A 14,057-nucleotide genomic window follows, 5' to 3' on the forward strand; every position below is an offset into this window, starting at 1 on the left:
CTCTAATTTTATTCCAAATAAAGTTGCTATTTGGATGACTGAGGGCTAGAGAATGCCCTCAGGTTGCCTGGTTAGAAGGGCATGCAAGTAGTTGAAAATCTTTCAGTTATTTGTTAGCCAAGGTAAGAATGCATTTTAGAAAGAGGAATCACTTGTTGTCACTATTTATAAATCTATTTACTTTTAGGTTCATTGAAGGATGAGGCACCCTAGAATTAGGACTGATACAGATTTTGAAAGATCAGATGGTTATTTTAAGACATTTTGAGAGCAGATAACACTCTCCCTAGAAGTTAAAAAAGAAGAGGTTGGAATCTTCTTAAAGGCTATAATTTCTACCACTTAAAGGGAATATTCTATAAACTGCATATTAGCATTATGTTTCCTGTGAAATTATAGTCTAAGCAAATGGCTCTTGATGTTAAGCTGATTGTCCTAACCAAAATATTATCTCATTATCATTCATTTTTAAACACTGGTGCATCCAACCCCTATGTGTTCTGATCTTGCCAAATAAATGCTATTTATTTGGTGTCGTTTTCTACTAGTTGGAGGAAGTAGGAACAATTCATGCCAAGAATTATAATTATAATATCATCGAATTTTATTAAATTCTGTATCAATAATTCCTCATCTACCTAGTCCACAAATATGTGACCAACATAAAAAATGGCAAAAACTTTTAATTTATGTGATTTATTTCCTTTCTCTACCCTATTACCTTTAATTGAAGACAAATTTATTGTAAAATTTCTACTGGGGGTCTTTGTAGGCAAGGACATTTAACTTATTTCATTAGTATCATTTGGACTTTTCAGTGAGTTTTTCATGAATAGACATTGTAAGAGTAGGTCTTCTGGCATTAGACCTTTAGATTGTAAAATAAGTCAAGTTTGCTCTTTCTTTCTTCTGTCCTTCTGCCGCTTTTCCACTAATAAACTTCAACTACCACATAATTATTTTAAAATTAATATTATTAAGTTTTTAAAGTGGTAGCTTTTGGTAAATTATAATAGATACATAGGCATTGCAAGTTAATGTTGGCCAAATAAGAAATTTGTCTTAGAAGAAAGCAAAATTTAAAAAGTCAGTATTTAAATAAAAATACATTCAAATTGAATTCTAACAGGAATGATCTTCACTTTTCTCAGATTTTATCTAAAGGCAAATAAACTCCATAAGGGAAAGATTACATTTGCAGGCATAAATATGTGTGTGTGTGTGTGTGTGTGTCTATACTTGCGTGTATATATATATATACACACATGTATATATATGTGTGCATATATACTTATATATATGTGTACATATATACACATATATATCATCTGTAGGCATACAAATGTATGTATACATGTATATATGTATGCCTACAAATGATTGAAATTAAAATATATACAAATATAACTAATATATATACATGTGTATATATATGCATTACACACACACACACACATACACACACACACGCACACACACACAGTGTTGCCAGCATTACCTAGTAACAGCTAAGTGTCTATTCTAATTTATCAAGAGTCCTCATTTTGAAAACTTAGTATTAATTTTAAAGTAACAATGTAGTGGTTGAGAGTAATTAAGTAACTCGACCAAGGTCACACTGCTAGCAGGTTGCTTAGCTGGGTTTTGAATGCAGACACTGGTCTCTTTATCTGACATTCACTTATTTAACAAATATTTATTAAGCATGTACTATGGGCAGGATATTGTGTGAGATGATAAATAAGCAAAGAAATTAAGACAGAATTTCCTCTTTTTTTTTCTTTTACTTTAAGTTCTGGGATACATGTGCAGAATGTGCAGGTTTGTTACATAGGTATACATGTGCCATGGTGGTTTGCTGCACCCATCAACCCGTCATCTACATTAGGTATTTCTCCTAATGCTATCCCTCCCCCAGCTCTCCACCCCCTGACAAGACCCAGTGTGTGATTGCTCCCCTCCCTGTGTCCATGTGTTCTCATTGTTCAACTCCTACTTATGAGTAAGAACATGCGGTGATTGGTGTTCTGTTCCTGTGTTAGTTTGCTGAGAATGATGGTTTCCAGCTTCATCTATGTCCCTGCAAAAGACATGAACTCATCCTTTTTTATGGCTGCATAGTATTGCATGGTGTATATGTGCCACATTTTCTTTACCAGTCTATCATTGATGAGCATTTGGGTTGGTTCCAAGTCTTTGCTATTGTGAATAGTGCTGCAGTAAACATATGTGTGCAAATTTCTTTATAGTGGAATGATTTATAATCCTTTGGGTATATACCCTCTTTCAAGGAAGTCATTGCTAATTTCAAAAGAATGTGGAAGGGTCTTAACAGAAGATTCATGGGATATCACAGAGAACCATGCTATGTTTGTGAAAGAAGAGTGGTTTTTCCAATTCTCTTATGAAAAATACTCTTTCTTCAGAATAAAATAAGTAACTGAAGCCTTGCAGAAATCTAGGACTGTAAAATATCTAGCTCCTTGATTCTCTCTCTTAATTCAAACTTATTTTCATTTTGAGAAATATTTTCAACTTCTATTTTAAATTCAGGAGCTACATGTACAGGTTTGTTAGATGGATGTATTTTGTGATGCTGAGGTTTGGAATATGATTGATCCCATCGCCTAGGTACTGAAAATAGTACCCAGTAGTTAGTTTTTCAAACTGATTGTCCTTCTAGCAGTCTCAAGTGTCTATTGTTGCCATCTTATGTCCATTAGTACCCAGTGTTTAGCTCCTACTGGTAAGTGACGACATGTGGTATTTGGTTTTCTTTTCCTTCATTAATTTGCTTGGGATAATGGCCTCCAGCTGCATCTGTGTTGCTGCAAAGGACATAATTTTGTTCTGTATAATGACTGCGTAGTATTCCATAGCATGTATGTACCAGATTTTATTATTTAATCTACCCTTGCAACTACAAAAATTGACAAGTGAGACCCGATTAAACTAAAGAGCTCTGTACAGCAAAAGAAACTATCAACAGAGTAAACACAGAACCTACAGAATGGGATAACATATTCACAAACTATTCACAAAGGTCTAATATCCAGAATCTATGAAGAACTTAAACAATTCAACAAGCAAAAACAAAAGAGTCCCCATTCAAAAGAGACCAAAAGACATGAACAGACACTTCTTAAAAGAAGATATGCAAGCGGCCAACAAACATACGAAAAAATGCTCAACATCACTAATCATCAGAGAAATGCAAATCAAAGCCACAATGAGATATCATCTCACACCAGACTGGCTATTATTAAAAAGTCAAAAAACAACTGATGCTGGTGAGGCTATGGAAAAAAGGGGGACACTTACACACTGCTGGTGGGAATGTCAATTAGTTCAGCCACTGTGAAAAGCAGTTTGGCGATTTCTCAAAGGACTTAAAACAGAACTGCCATTTGACCCAGCAATTCCATTACTCAAAGGAAAATAAATTGTCCTACCAAAAAGGCATATGCACTCATATGTGCATCACAGCGCTATTCACAATAGTGAAGTCATGGAATCAATCAACATGTCCATCAAACTTATTTTCTTTGAGCACATCAATGGCTCTGCCTTAGGTACTGCGTTAATAGACAACCTGTGGGCCAGCAAAGTACCTGTACCTCCAGTGCTAGCTCGTACCATTTTTACCTCCCTCAAAGCTAATAAGGTAGGAGAAAAAAAACCTGCCTCATCAGATCAGTTTCAGTGTTAACAAAGCTAAGACTCAAAGTAAGACTCAAAATGGGAAAGCCCCGCCCACACCATGAATTGTGTTTACTCAAACTAAGAAACTGCGAATTAGGTTACAGATAACTAAACTGTATTGCAATCTCAGGGTGAACATTTTCTTTCTTTTTTTTCTGTTGTTTATTGCTGATACATTGTGGGGAACCATTAGAAAGACTCTGATAAAGCTATCATGTTACCTTTCCCCAGATTAATTGTATTATCACCAGCTGAAATTGTCTTTTTGCTTTGGTTCTTGTTATTTGTCTTCCCCAATTAGGATATAAGCACTGTGAGATCAGGGACCTTATCTCTCTCATTTAGCCCTAAGATGTTCCTCAACTTATGATGGGATCGTGTCCTGATAAACCCATCATAAGTTAGAAAATATAATCTGAATTCAAAAAGTACTTAATATACCTAGCCTATGGAACATCAGAACTTAGCCTAGCCTATCTTAAATGTGCTCAGACACTTCTATTGGCTTGCAGCTGGGAAAAGTCACCTAACACAAAGCCTATGTTATAATAAAGTGTTTGATGTCTCATGCAATTTATTGAATACTGTACTGAAAGTGAAAAACAGAATGGCTCTCCAATTTATGATGGTTAGACTTAAATTTTTCAACTTTCTGGGTACCATCAGAAAATCTAACCATCATAGTTTGGAGACTTTCTATGTATAGTAAGCAATACATTTATTCAAAAAATATTTGAGCATATTCTGCACGAGTGAACAAAGAAAGGTTAACTGCTCTATCTTAATAGGACTTTTATAAAACTAAAATTTGTATCCTCTAAAAAGGAGTTACCCTTTCCATTGTATCAAATTCTTACTGTTTTCTCCTTATTTCATTTCTCTGAAGAAATGCTCTTCTTCATTTAGCAAACAGAGGAGATCAAGAGATATATGACCCTATTTTAAATGTTGATAGGTGTTTCAAATATCTATTACTGTATATGAAACATGCCAGAACATAATGGCTTAAAAACAATCTGGACTGAACTGTTCTTTTTCTCCACGTGGTATCTACTGAAGCTGAAATGTCTAAAATTGCTTCTTCACTCACTCATGTCCAGAACCTCAGTTGGGGTGACTGGAATATCCAAGAGCTGGTCAGGCATGTTTCTGTCCCTCTTTTTACATGGCTAGCGTGGGCTTTCTCATAGTGAGAGGGGTTCAGAGTATTTGAACTGCTTATCCTGCAGCTTTCTTCCAAGATAGAGGAAGCAGAAGCTGCCAGTCTTTCTAAAAGCTTGACTTAGAATTAGCAGAGTCATAGCCACAGTATTCTATTGATCTAAACAAGTCACAGGGCCAGGCCAGATTAAAGGGGGTAGACTCACTCTCCTGGTGTGAGGAGTAACATGCATATCGAGGAAGGAAGCTATCAATGGTGGCTATCTTTGGAGATAATATGCCACAATAATGAGATGGTTATTCTCAAACCGCCTGTCTTGGAAATGCTGTAACTCTGTCCCAGTCTGTGCCAGGCAGGGATGATGAACAAAGCAGTATGTGAAGTAAGCTGCTATTGCACCCTTCTTGTGCCTAACTTGATGTGACTGACACATTGACATTACTTTATTGCTTTGGTGTGGCAACAGCTCCAGCTAAGCCACCACTGCCAGACACTTGCCCATCTGTCCTAAAATATGACTAATTATCATTATAATGATTCTTCAGCTTTATTAAACTCCTGTCTTCTGCAAAATCAAATGATATTTGTGAAGTTTTTTTCATTAATTATCACAGCATCCCTGCTGTGAGCTTAAAAGAGGTAGGTGTATTCTTATTTTAGAAATGCAGAAGGTGCAACGAAATGAAACTCTAGGAAGGCTAACCAGTATCACACAGCTGGTCCTCTAGAATGAAGGAAAGAGGCTGTATGTGTGTGTGTGTGTGTGTGTGTGTGTGTGTGTGTGTCAGAGAGAGAAAAAAATATTTCAGGGAAAAAAGAAAGGAGAGTCATCAAAATTTTTTCTTTTCTCTTCCAATGTTATATGGCAATCATTTAAATGTTTCAACATACTAAAGGTTTCCAGAAGCAACAAACTTCTGATATAATCAAAGGCTTTGAGTTGTCCCCTAAGAAAAATATTGCAAAGAGATTTAACCTCTATCAGAATTAATTTCTTTTTCCCTTCTTTCTAGCTATGTGTCCTTGGACAAGACCCTGACCCTCATGCATTGGGATAGGCATAAGTTTCAAAGCTTCATTATATAGATTAGGTGAAAAGGCATGTAGCACATATGTATAATAAGTTGTTCATAATAGGCACCCAATAAATAGGAATAGTTGTTATAATAAGTTTTGTGGTCTTAGGAATGTTAACATACTAGTTGAAATAAAAAAGATAAGAAAGAGCTTTCTTTATTTGTACCTAGTGACTTTCAGAAATAGCAGCATTAATTAATAGCTTCTTGGCACAATAGGGTGACTATAGTCAATAATAACTTAATTGTACATTTTTAAATAATTTAAATAGTGTAATTGGATTGTTTGTAACTCAGATGATAAGCGCTCAAGGGAATGGAAACCCCATTCTCCATGATGTGCTTATTTCACATTGCATGCCTGTACCAACACATCTCATGTACCTCCATAAATATATACACCTATGTACTCACAAAAATTAAAAAAAATAAAAATAACTGATTTGTATGTTATTAACTGCAGCTGCGTTTGTACAGTAAGACCTAGCCTGTGTGAGCTTGAACAAGTAAGCTAATGCCTATGGGCATTTGTATACTCATCTCAGGCAACAGAGCAAATGGTCCCTAAGAATTTTTGCATCGCATATCTGAGTTGTAGAGAAATAGAAAAAGCCATCCATCATTTGTGACCATTTGCCCTCTAGTGGCGGGAACCAGAGAAAACTATTCCTACTGAGAAAAAGTTTCATGTCTATATCCCCACCAAAGCATTTATTTTGATAAATGCTTACATTTGCTTCAATATTGTGTTAGTTATGTCTATGTAAAAATTATCCCCCAAATTAGCCACTTAAACATTTGTACAGTTTCTGAGGGTCAGGAATTCGTGAGCAGCTCAGCTGGGAGCTTGCAGCTTGGGGTCTCTCAGGAGGCTGCAAATTAGGTAGGGCTGCCGTCATCAGACAGCTTGACTGAACTACATGAGCTGCTTCCAAACTCTCTCACGCGGCTGTTGACAGGTTTCAGTTCCTTACCACAGGGATCTCTCCACAGGGCTGCTCACAACATGACAGCTGGCTTTCCCCAGAATGAGTGATCCCAGAGAGAGAGAGAGAGAGAGAGAGAGAGAGAGAGAGAGAATGCAACAAAGATGGAAGCTACAATGTCTTTTATAAACTAATTTCAAAAGTTATTTACCATGGATGAATGAACTAGCATTACATGGATTCAAGATGAATATATCTAAAAACAAAATATTCCACATAAAAAGCAAGTTTTATAAGTACATGCAGCTTAATATATATATAATTTTGTATATATAATATACATATGTATTTTATGAATGTAACTAATATAAAATAGTTATATAATAATTATACACATGTTTATTAAGTATAAGGTACAATATGTCATCTAAAATATGTAAAGCCTACTTTATCTTGTTTAAAGATTGTATGTGTGTATGTGTGTGTGTGTAGTAGCCATAAAAACAAAAATATGAATGGAGTTGATAAATATCAAACTAAACGTAAGTGATCACCTGGGACTTTTGATGTAACTCTTCAGAAAAAGAAACTCTTCTTCTGTTGAGAATGTGTATCCTACAACTGCTGATAGATGTAGAAGGGGGACAGAGAGAGAGAGAGAGAGAGAGAGAGAGAGAGAGAGAGAGAGAGAGACATGCCAGTGACTGAGAGAGGGCATGACTGTCATTATGACACAATTGAGTTCCTAGATGCAGTATTTAGGTTATAGGACTATAAATCCTCTTTTTTACTTAAGTTACTTTCGGTTTCTATGACTTGCAGTCAAAGGAGTCTTGAGAAGTATAGTTCCATGCAACTACTTAATCATACTGAAATTGTAACTGTAGAAGAAGGCATATACTTATTTATTAAAGGTAAAGAGTCCTTCCATCCCCTCTGTTTTCCCTGGGGAACTCTAAGAGCAGGGCACTCTGGTGCTTATAAGATCAGATTCAGGCTTCTGAGATGCTCCTCTCACATTGCTTTAAGGAAAGATCCCCTAAACTGGTAGCCTGGTCCTCTAGGGATTCTATGGAAGAGTGCTATTACGTATATGCAAAAATGTGCTCTTCTGGGGAAAGAGTCCAGATTTTATCACATAGTAAAGGGAATGGTAAACAAAAAGAGGTTAAAATCACTGTTGGATGATAAAGTATTACGTTAAAGCCTGCATTTACATACCTCCCAGTGTCAGGTAGCTAGATTTTTAAATTAGACTATTTGAAACAATGAAGAAGCAATGCCACCATCTTATTAACATCATGAAATCACTTTTAAAAATATAAATCTATTAAATGTTTAAAATACTTTACTCAAAATGTTCATTTTATTACGGGCCATCTGCAGTTACTGCCATCTGAAAGATGGGAAAGGCATATAGCTTCAACAAATGACTAAAGATTTGCTTTCCAGAAAAGTTCAAATGTTCTCCCAGTGTTATGTTTACAAATAAAATACTGTAATTTGTTTTTCTATTAGCATAAAATAGTAAGTCTCAGCAGTATCAATATATTTCACATGCCACTAATTAAATCCTGAATATTCATGCATGCATTAAAGAGCCTTCTGTTGCTATGGTGGAAACTCATATCATGAAATGTATTTCAGCTTTCCTTTAGGGGGAAGAGTGTTCTAACTGAAAATTATATCAAAGCTAGTCTTTATCAATGAGAATAATCACAAAGAGAAAGATGGAAGATTGCCTGTAAGTTGTAGGAGAGGCTAGATTCCCAATGAAAATGTGAATGTTTCATTGGCTTGGGGCTGGAAGAGACTAACATTCAGGCAGTAATGAGTGTCTTTCGACCCAAAGTATCCACTGTATGTACAAATCCCAATGTTTGTTCAGGTCATGAGGCAACAGAATTCCACAATGATATGGTGGAGGAAAATGGAGATCTGTCCACAGAGGAGCCCAGCATAATAATGAACAGCCATCTGGAAACTTTGGCTTTTGATGCCAAGCTAGTTTTGCCCTAAATAGGCTGATTTTTTTAAAAGTGGAAAATAACTTTGCTTTCATGGCATGCTTGGTTAGGCAGCACTTACTGGTTCTTTAAAGTAGAATAACAGCAACTGAGAACACCTTTAGGCCAGAGTGTCTCAACCTTGGCACTATTGATATTTTGGGTTCGATGATTCTTTGTTGTTGGGGGGCTGCAAATTCTCAGGACCTACTAGACTATTATAAAGTGAGAGTGGGGCCACCCCTCCATGTGATTGTGAGGCTGGTTAAAGTTTGAGGAACAGTAATCTAACCCAAATCTCATTTTACAATAAAAGAAACCAGTTGGTTAAGTCTTACCTAAGATTGAATGTCTGGATACAAGCCAAAACAGTACATCATATCTTATTTTTCACAGAATTTACTAAGTGTGGCCTTGGCAAAAGAGGTGAGTTTCCTGTAAAGATATTTCATCCAGGTGCTGACTACAGGAAACATTCTGCTGCACAGCAGAAAACATTTCAAGACTGACTCTGAATGTATCTTAAATCTGGTCTCTCTCCTAGATTCCAAGAGTTCTTGGGTTTCATGCAGAACAATTCACTTGTATCAACACATTATTTTTCTAAAGATAGGCTAATAATATAATTATAATAATTTTATGACTGATTATATATAATTAGTTTACAGTTAGACTACATTATTTGTGTGTGTGTGCTTGACTAGATACCTATTTCATTATGAAATCACTTGGAGTTAGAAGAGGGCTTACTTTTACAGCCACAGGTATTATTACTGTTATTGATGTTGTTAGATATATTAATTTAGAATTTCAAACTTTTCCATGAAGTCGTCTCGATGAAAAGCAACTAATGTATGTTAGAAAATAAAAAGTGGCTATGTAGCCATAAAAAAGAATGAGATCATGACTTTTAAGAGAACATGAATGGAGCTGGAGGCTCCATTCTCACATATAACTGAGAGCTAAATAATAAGAACTCATGAATATAAAGAAGGGAACAACAGACACTGGGGCCTCCTTGAGGGTGGAGGGTGAGAGGAGAGGAGCAGAAAAAATAACTATTGGGTACTAGGTTTAGTATCTGGGTGATGAAATAATCTGTACAACAGACCCTCATGACATGAGTTTATCTGTATAACAAACTGGCATATGTACCCCTGAACCTAAAATAAAATTTAAAAAAAGAAAATAAAAATGTGTCAACCCTATGTATTTGAAAAATCCTATCTAGATTATTTAAAAAACAAAATAAAGTTTGCAAGAAAGTAGATCACTGTGCAAAATTACTTTTTATCTGTAATAAGTGAGTGTAGAAATGTTAAAAATAAACCACATTTATTTGCCATTTTCCGTTTGCTTTAATAAGAGATAATGCATTCTCCAAGGACATTGTAAAATCACAACCTTACTCTTTCTTTCCCCTCTACCCTCTGGTTACTGTGAGAATTAAGGTCTCTAATTCCAAAGGAGAGTTGTGTGAGGCCAATTTGTGCTTTCCATGGGAAAGTGAATAAGCAGGGTAAGAACAGGTGGAGCACATTTCCCACAGGAAGATGATGGTGGCTGCATGTGGGTATAGATTGCTTAAGAGGACAAAGAGGCCAGGTGCAGTGGCTCATGCCTGTAATCCCAGCACTTTGGGAGGCTGAGGCGAGTGGATCCTGAGGTCAGGAGTTCAAGACCAGCCTGGTCAAGACGGTGAAACCCCATCTCTACTAAAAATACAAAAATTAGTGGGCATGGTGGCGGGCGCCTGTAATCCCAGCTACTCGGGAGGCTGAGGCAGAGAATTGCTTGAACCGGGAGGCAGAGATTGCAGTGAGCTGAGATCGTGCCACTGCACTCCAGCCTGGATGACAAAGCAAGACTCTGTCTCAAAAAAAAAAAAAAAAAAGGTCAAAATAGGGAGAAGTCACAGTCAAAAAGGGCCTAAAAGGGCCTGCCTATAATCCCAGCACTTTGGAATGCTGAGGTGAGTAGCTCACCTGACATCAAGAGTTCAAGACCAGCATGGCCTATATGGCAAAACCTCATCTCTACTAAAAATAGAAAAATTAGCTGGACATGATGGTAGGCACCTGTAGTCCAGCTGCTTGGGAGGCTGAGGCAGGAGAATTGCTTGAACCTGGGATGCAGAGATTGCAGTGTCTCGAGATCATACCACTGCCCTACAGCAACGTCAATAGAGTGAGACTCCCGTCTTGAAAAATAAAAAATAAAAAAGGGCTGAGACCCAAGGACTTTCCCAGTCTAGTCTAGATTTGTGTCAAGAAACCCTTTAGAGATGTCAATTTTTCTTTCCCCTTTTAGTGTCATTTGAGTACATATTCTATTTATTTACATATTTATATTCAGATTCCCAAAGATGTTAAAGAAAAATGATGTATATTGTGATTGACTTACAATCATATTGCTATTTAATTGCCATACTTTGAAATGTCTCTATACTGAGAGGTAACATAACATAGTCAACATTTTGATGACCATCTTTTCATGCAGGTGCACACACACACACACACACACACACAGAGATAGTTTTATGTAAATAGGATCATATTATACATGCTATGTTATCATGGACATCTTCTTTTGTCTTTTTGCCTAGTTTCATCTTCTTTTCTAATCACTTTCATCTCTAAGTTAGCCAGTCTTAAAAGCTTAAGGTGTATCCGTCCCAATTCTTGTTCATTGTACAATCACATACAAATTCATATAATCATATATTATGTTCAGCACATAGAATATAACCAAATATTTAGAACAGCGTCTTGAACGTTATATGTGCTCAATAAATATTTGTTGGATGAATTGTCTTAGAAAAGTGGAATCACATTTTATATATATATGTGTGTGTGTGTATGTGTATGTGTATATATATGTTTATGTATCTGGGTTTTATTGCTCAATAGTCTATGTAATTTTTTATATAGATTTAATTATTAAAAATGGTTGTATAATAGCTCATGGTTATGAAGGTAACATCAACTTATTTAACTATATCCCTAATTGATAGTTAAAATGCTTTTACTTTTGCCAGTGTAAACAATAATAGCTAACACCTATTGAGTGTTTATCATATGCTAAGTTTTTTTTTTTTTTCCACTTTACGTGTATTAAACTACTGAAGGGTTAGGCTATTCTCCCCATTTTAGGAAACTGAGCAGGTGTGGGTAAGAAACTTGCCCGAGGCTATACAGCCAGTAGGTGGCAAACTAGTCAGTATGGCTCCAAAGTATATTTCACTGAACTACTTCTATAGAAGGTAGTAATCAACACTATTGTACAAACACTTTAATTGAATGGTCCTTTATTTCTATTCAATAGTTTATCTGTCGTAGAATTACTGCAGAACCATGTGTATTTATATTGCTAAATTGCTCTGCAAAAAGGCAGCAACAGTTTACATTTGCACCAGCAGTGTATGAGTGTTCTTTCGTCTAGCAGTATTATTTTTTTAAAAATGTATTTATTATTTTCTTTTTTTTTTCAATCTGGTGGGTGAGAAGTGATATTCCATTGTTAAGTCTGTATACTTTGTAGACAGTAGTAAGGTTGAACATTATATGTTTGTCACTCATTTGGATTTGCTCCACTAAAAATTGTTGTATTTGGGCCCTCCAGAAAAACAAAACCAGTAAATGTGTGTGTGTGTGTGTGTGTATTTTATTTTTATTTATTTTAAAAATTGGCTCACACATTTATGGAGGCTGGTACATACAAAATCTGCAGGGTAGGCTGGCAGGCTGCAGGCTGCAGGCTCAGAGATAAGACAATGCTGCAATTCAAGTCCAAGGGACTTGTGCTGCATAATTCTTCTTTCTCAGGGGAGGTCAGTCTTTTTTTTCTATTCAGGTTTTCAATTGATTGGATGAGGATTACCCACAGTATAGAGGAAAATCTGCCTTACTCAAAGTTCACTGATTTGAATGTTAATCTCATCCAAAAGCACTCCCACAGAAACATCCATAATAATGTTGGACCAAATATCTGGATTACATTACCCAGTGAAGTTGACACTTAAAATTAACCATCACAAATATCTACTAATATATTTTCCTTATTTTTCTATTGAATTGCTTACATCTTTTTATCACCTTGAATATTATTGTAATCAACCAATTAAATGTTTTGTGAATATTTTCCCCATCTCTCTTATATCTTTTATTTTTCTTACACTATTTTTAATCATTTTAAATTTTAAATTATTATTTTGAATACTTTATAATCAGTGAGTCACTGAAATTGAGATGAAAATTTGGACACCATCATTTTGACCAACACTTTTGAGTTTCTAGTCTTCTAAGATGATTTTAAGAGATTTTTCAATATTTATTTTCAATATGTATTCAATAAATATAATATTTAGTTATTAGTCAATATTTATTTATTTGAAATCGTTCTTTCAATTCTAATGAATTTTTGGAAGATGTTGAAATTAGATCATCCTTTTCCAAAGAAAGGAATCTAGAGCACACAGTTCTCACACGTGGAAACTATTGTTTAGAGGTTTTAAAAGTTTAAACCATTCATATGTAATATTGATTGCAATGTTTAATTCTTAGAAGAACTAGTTGAATTTATTTTGGAATTTATTTATTCCATACCATATTTATTTTTAAAAATTTTCTTCGAAATTGCTTAAAACATAGTCTAAGCAAATTGTTGAAATATTGTTCTTATTTTATCTGTCAATTTTAATTTTTATTAAGTATATATAGGTACTATTTCCTTAAGTATATAAAGCCAACATATTTTTCCCAATAAATAGTAGCTATTCCTGTCACTTCCTGCAGTGAAACCCATATACATTGTATTCTCGTATTTTTATTTCCTCCCGATATCTAGTGCATATTTGGCCATCATATAAATATTCATCGAAAGAATAAAGGACATCCATGACAGCCTGGTCGCACTCTGCAGTCCGGTGGTCCAGGTTACAACGTGAGGCCACGAGGAAACTACGGATTACTATCCAATTTGCCTATACCGCTTGCTAAACTACAATTCCCAGTACGCAAACTCCATGGTTGCACTGCATCCTGGTAGAAAGTTTCCGGCTCTTCAATTGGCCAAGTAAGAGAAGCTGTGGGTTGGGCAAAAATGAGGGCCTTAGCGCACGCACGCACGGAGACTGCGCAGGTCTCCTCGTCTGAGTTCCGCGGAACTCATTTTGAGTGTGGGCATA

The 14,057-nt window shown here is 35.7% G+C and overlaps 1 long non-coding RNA gene across 1 annotated transcript in view; it reads left to right on the forward strand.

Moving 5' to 3' along the window:
* The window catches only part of LOC110567207 (uncharacterized), a 174,116-nt gene extending 160,179 nt beyond the window's left edge, over window positions 1-13,937 (forward strand). The window contains exon 5 of the long non-coding RNA XR_002477654.2: window positions 13,718-13,937. This is a non-coding gene — a long non-coding RNA (uncharacterized LOC110567207). The remainder of the gene's footprint in view (window positions 1-13,717) is intronic.
* Window positions 13,938-14,057: the final 120 nt, after the last annotated feature.

Source organism: Aotus nancymaae, unplaced genomic scaffold (genome assembly GCF_030222135.1).
Source record: "Aotus nancymaae isolate 86718 unplaced genomic scaffold, 86718_ANA_hifiasm-v0.15.2.pri h1tg000016l, whole genome shotgun sequence".
In the NCBI taxonomy this organism is placed as follows: domain Eukaryota; kingdom Metazoa; phylum Chordata; class Mammalia; order Primates; family Aotidae; genus Aotus; species Aotus nancymaae.